This window comes from Chelonoidis abingdonii, chromosome 6 (assembly GCF_003597395.2).
Source record: "Chelonoidis abingdonii isolate Lonesome George chromosome 6, CheloAbing_2.0, whole genome shotgun sequence".
In the NCBI taxonomy this organism is placed as follows: domain Eukaryota; kingdom Metazoa; phylum Chordata; order Testudines; family Testudinidae; genus Chelonoidis; species Chelonoidis abingdonii.
The window spans coordinates 67389153-67395133 of NC_133774.1; the positions used below are offsets into that span (position 1 = coordinate 67389153).

The window sequence follows — 5981 nt, forward strand, 5'->3', positions numbered from 1 at the left end:
TCGCAGGGGACTAAATAGCTCATCTCTGTGTCATTATTTCAAATCCAGCCCAGGTCAGCAGTGCCTGAAAATTTTTACCATAGGATGACTGTTCAATGACCTAAGTGATATGAGTTCCCTGTGGATAGGTGACTCCATCACCTCTACAATTGGCATTAATAGGTCTCTTTGCTCACAATCTTAGCAGAGAATGGGCAATGGATAGTGATTTACCCACTCACCTTTGAGAAGGTTAGTAGGTTCAGTGTAGAGAAATGGTGGGGTAAGGAGAGGCAGTGGTAGTGCAAGCTTCTCATGCTGCATTTTTTCTGAAGAGACTTCAGTCTCCAAGGCTTTCAATATGGCAACTTTCACAAGTGCCAAAAATCACATGAATAAAAAGAAAATCCTCCCCCTTTGTATTCCTTGATTACAACCCTTTATACAATGCTAATAAATTAATAATATTAACTTGCTGCCCCATCAGATATGATTACCTGTGTGAAAACATATAGTTCTACTATTAGATTAGCTCCAAGGCTGACATAACCTCACCTACAACCTTTAGCCATGCTGGTGTGATAAAGCAGGGAATATAGATAAAACAGATTTTCAATTAATTACTCTATTGGAGATATTTACAGAGTAGCTGTGCAATGCTTTCAAGCAATTTTGATGCCATGGACTATAAAGGTATCAACATTTACCTAAGGTATTGGAAAAGTTTGCAGAGTAACTGTGCAATCCTTGCAAGCAATTTTGATGCTATGGACAGTAAAGATATTGGAAAGTAATTTGTAAGTGATGATTTGTCACCACTTTTGTAGAGAAGAGTAATATTAGCTGGTTCCCAGAACACAAGGTGCCATAGCCGAGGTGAATAATAAATCAAATTTGTATTTGTGAGTCTATAGACTTCAGAGGATATTATAATTTACAAGTTAACATTTGTTTCTTCATTCTGCATTCAAGGGAGTTGAATTCCAAATATAAGACTTAGCAAATTTTTCCAATCACTTTCTTTAGTGCAACGATTACAAGACATTAATAATAAAACTGTCAAACACAGCTCAATTCAAAGCATATCCAGAGTAAGTAAAACATTTTCTGAAGTGGGAAATGTATGTGGTTCACGATGAAAAACTGGAAATAGGCTCACAGACTAGTTCAAAGCAAAGCCTTAATTTACTTGCAAACTACACATTTTGCCCTTGATTTCACAGAATTGAAGAGTAAGAGGGATGTCATTTGTAACCTAATGTCCCTTCCCTTTTGTCATGGCTTAGGATACATGACAAAATGTCACTGATATGATTTAGATACTTTTATTTCTCACAAGGCTACCTAGAAAAGTATGGAATCATTTCTAGTATAACAGCAGTCTTTATCCAAATGAATCAACATGGGCAAAGCTAATTCATTTACAAATTTGAATGAGTATTTACAGAAAATCTTTTGTAGTATTTACTCAGTTCTACAATTCATCCTATTAGATCCTCTGCAAAATATTCAGACTTAAACAAATGACACTATGCTTGTTGTGCAAACAATATAATTGCTCACAACATGTCAGTTTATATTTGCTAATCTACTGGCAATCCCACAGCCATAAATATAGCTGCGGATGGGGAAAAGGTGTGAGAACTCGGGAAAGAGAAGGAGAGAAGCAAAAACCCAGTGGAATTAATGTTATTATTGTCACTGCCCCCACCCCATTAGGCCTAATTTTCTGAGCTATAAATTAGAAGAAGAAAGTAATATCTGGAAAGTTTTCCAGACTATCTTTAAAAGTAGTGAGGTACTTGATATCAGGTGCATGAAATAGAATTCCTATCTGAAGTAATGGCATTGTGAACACTGAGAAAATAGCAATTTTTGCTGGTGCTGGCCTCAGCTGAATTCTCAGTTTCCAGTTCAGAAAGAGCATTTGCTACTTGTATACCTTCCATTAAGGAAATAGTGTCTAATTAATCTGGAGGAAACTTAAGCTATATCTTTAATTTACATTTAGGTGATCTACAAAGACCCAGTATCTGCATGCCATTCTCTACAGCCCTCAGAAATCCATTTAATTCTGTATTCAAGTTGAGGTTCTATTCCCTAGTCTCTTAGGCCTTGGCTACACTGGAGAATTGCAGCACTGGTGGTGGCTTTACAGCGCTGCAACTTACTCACCGTTCACACTTGCAAGGCACATACAGCGCTGTATCTCCCTGGATACAGTGCTGGTTGTACTCCTCCTCTGCCTGGGGAATAACGACTGCAGCACTGGTGATGCAGCGCTACTCCGCCAGTGTGGCCACCAAAAGTGCTGTTATTGGCCTCCAGAGGTATTCGGAGGTATCCCAGAATGCCTGATCAGCCACTCTGCTCATCAGTTCAAACTCTACTGCCCTGGCCTCGGGTGACCCGCCCTTTAAATGCCCCGGGAATTTTAAAAATCCCCTTCCTGTTTGCTCAGCCAGGTGTGGAGTGCAATCAGTGAATCTTTCCAGGTGACCATGCCTCCACGTGCCAAACGAGCCCCAGCATGGAGCAATGGTGAGTTGCTGGACATCATCAGTGTTTGGGGGGAGGAAGTGCAGGATTAAAGTGAAGGAACTGCGGAGTGCCCATTGCAAAGCCCATGAGGGAAACTGCTGCTGTGGTGCTGCCCCCATGACCTACCATTTTTACAAAGATCTGAATGCGATACTTGGGGGTGACCCCACCGCCAATCCGAGGACCACGATGGACACTTCAGAGTGGGGTGGGAGGGGGAAGGTGGAGGCGGAGGAGGAGGTGGGGGAGGAGGAAACCCAGAGTGAGGGTACTGGGGTGGGAGGAGACACCCCAGAGTCCCAGGAGGCATGCAGCCAGGAGCTCTTCTCAAGCCAGGAGGAAGGTAGCCAGTTGCAGCAGCCAGTACTTGGTGAAGGACAAGCAGAGGAGCGGGTTCCCGGTAAGCGACTTTTATTTTCAGGATGGAAATGTTTCGGGAGAGGAGGGAGGGTTAGGGCTGCATGCATGCATGCCTAGATATGGAATAGCCCATTGATGTGGTGTATTACGTCGCCGTAATTGGCCTCAGTAATCTCTTCAAAAGTTTCAGCAAGAGCATGGGCAAAGCGCTTCCGCAAGTTTATAGGGAGAACAACTGTGGTCCTTGTCCCAATCAGGCTAACGTGTCCCCGACACTGTGCCACGAGGGGTGGGGGGACCATTGCTGCACACAGGCAAGCTGCATAGGGGCCAGGGCAAAATCCACATTGCCGTAGAAGACCCTCCCACTCTTCCCAGGTGACCCGCAGCAGCGAGATATCTTCAAGTTTTAACTCCTGTGGGAAAAGCTGGGAGAGTGTTCAGTGTAGGTGCCCCCCATAGCTGTTTGCTTTCCCCAATGCACAGAAACCCCAGCACAGCCCTGAAGCAATCAGTCCCCCTTACCATTTCAGGGCTCCTGTGGGTTATGTGCGCTCTATTTGATATGGGAAAATTATGCTAAAGTGAAGACTGTAAACTCCTTCACTGTGTGAGAATAACTGTCTGAGATATAAACAATGCTGCCTCTGTTAACTGTTGCCTTTTTTTCCTTCCACAAGCGACCTTGAGTTCTCAGCTGCCCATGTTAACAGCAGCTCAAAGACTCCAAAACCTGAGGAAGAAGCCGCGAAAAAGCAAAGATGACCTGCTGCAAACAGTTATGGATCACTCTGCCAGAGAGAATAAAAAACTGCAGGACTGGAGGGAAAGGGAAAGCAGGATCCGCCAGAGAAACGCAGCGGCCAGGAAGAAAAGCACAAAGCAGCTGATAAGCATCCTGGCGCGCCAAGCGGACTCTATCCAGGCGCTCATAGCCATGCAGGCAGAGCACTACCGCACCCCCCCCACCCCGTCCCAAAGCTCTTTCCCTTGTGCCCCAATGTCAGCTCAAAACCCCCTTCCCCAGCATCCAGGTTCTTACCACCACCAGCTGCCTCCAACACCTGTACGTTCACCAACCAGCCCTGAGAACTACAACCCTTACCCTCTGCACTCAACCCCCATCACCATGCAGTATAGGCATCCTGAAGTGCAGCAGTCATTGCACAGCACTCCAGACAGGACATATTCAAACCTGTGACTGTACAGTTCCCCACCCCACCTCCCTGCCCTTTTAGGTTCCCAAAATATTGTGTGTCTGTCAAGAAAGTTATTTTCTTTTCAATAAATGAATTCTTGGCTTTGAAAACAGTCTTTATTATTGCAGAAAGTCAAAGATACCTTAGCCCAGGAAAGAAACAGGTACTGCAAATCAGCTTAGGAAAAACAGATTCCAACTAACATTGTAACAACTGCACTTCACTCCCGTGCAAGGCACCAAACATTATGGTTGGTTTTCAGCCTCCAATTCATCCCTTAAGGCATCCCTGATCCTTGAAGCCCTGTGCTGGGCCTCTCTAGTAGCCCAGCTCTCTGGCTGTGCAAATTCAGCCTCCAGGCGTTGAATCTCAGAGGTCCATGCCTGACTGAATGTTTCACACTTACCTTCACAAATATTATGGAGGGTACAGCATGAGGATATAACCGCAAGGATGCTGCTTTCTCCCAAGTCTAGCTTCCCATACAGAGATCGCCAGTAACCCTTTGAACGGCCAAAAGCACACTTCACAGTCATTCAGCACTGGCTCAGCCTGAAGTTGAACCGGTCCTTGCTCCTGTCAAGTTTCCCTGTATATGGTTTCATGAGCCAAGGCATTAACGGGTAAGCAGGGTCTCCAAGGATCACAATGGGCATTTCAACGTCCCCTACTGTGATCTTCCGGTCTGGGAAAATAGTCCCTGCCTGCAGCTTCCTGAATAGGCCAGTATTCCAAAAGATGCGTGCATCATGTACCTTTCTAGGCCAGCCTGTGTTAAAGTCAATGAAATGCCCACGGTGATCCACAAGCGCCTGGAGAACCATAGAGAAATACCCCTTCCGATTAATGTACTCAGATGCTAGGTGGGGTGGTGCTAGAATAGGAATATGTGTCCCATCTATTGCCCCTCCACAGTTAGTGAAACCCATTTGTGCAAAGCCATCCACAATGTCCTGCATGTTCCCCAGAGTCACAGTTCTTCTTAGCAGGATGCAATTAATGGCCCTGCAAATTTGCATCAAAATGACTCCAACGGTCGACTTTCCCACTCCAAACTGGTTCGCGACAGATTGGTAGCTGTCTGGAGTTGCCAACTTCCAGATTGCAATAACCACCCGCTTCTCCACCAGCAGGGCAGCTCTCAATCTTGTGTCCTTGCACCGCAGGGTGAGGGCGAGCTCAGCACACAGTCCCATGAAAGTGGCTTTTCTCATCCGAAAGTTCTGCAGCACTGCTTGTCATCCCAGACTTCCATGACAATGTGATCCCACCACTCAGTGCTTGTTTCCCTAGCCCAAAAGCATCCTTTCACGGTGCTGAGCATTTCTGTGAAAGCCACAAGCAATGTCGTGTCGTACGCATCAGGCAACTCGCAATCATCGTTGGACTCCTCATCACTTTGGAGCTTAAGGAATAGCTCAACTGCCAAATGTGATGTGCTGACGACACTCGACAGCAAAGTCCTCAGTAGTTCGGGCTCCATTTCCCACAGAAATCGTGGTGCACAGAAACCGTTGGGAGAGTCACAATGGCACCAAACGTGGACGGAAAAACAGGGACTGCTGGGACGCAAAGCAATGCATCACGGGGCGTTGGGAGAGGAAGCGGAATGACCCGCACCCTTCCGTCCCCTTCCCACAACCCACGGCGCCAAAATGGGACGAGGTGCTCTGTGGGATAGCTTCCCATAATGCACCACTCCCAACAGTGCTGCTAATGCTGCTAATGTGGCAACACTCCACCGCTTTCCCTACACAGCTGTACGAAGACAGCTGTAACTCCCAGCACTGCAGACCTCCAAGTGTAGCCAAGGCCTTAGCCTTTCCTCTATGACTGAGTACACTTTGCTTTACAAGCACACTCCAACTGGGCTCAGTGGGGTAGAACTCCTTTCCACAGGAA

General features: G+C 46.1%; 1 long non-coding RNA gene across 2 annotated transcripts; it reads left to right on the forward strand.

Moving 5' to 3' along the window:
* The first annotated feature begins 2663 nt into the window (after window positions 1–2663).
* On the forward strand, window positions 2664–4238 carry LOC142047049 (uncharacterized). Of its 2 annotated transcripts, none has more exons than XR_012656197.1 (3): window positions 2664–2728; window positions 2761–2920; window positions 3561–4238. It is a non-coding gene; the product is annotated as an uncharacterized LOC142047049 (long non-coding RNA). The 2 variants fall into 2 exon arrangements; XR_012656196.1 differs by having other exon boundaries at window positions 2664–2723; window positions 2758–2920.
* The last annotated feature ends 1743 nt before the right edge of the window (window positions 4239–5981 follow it).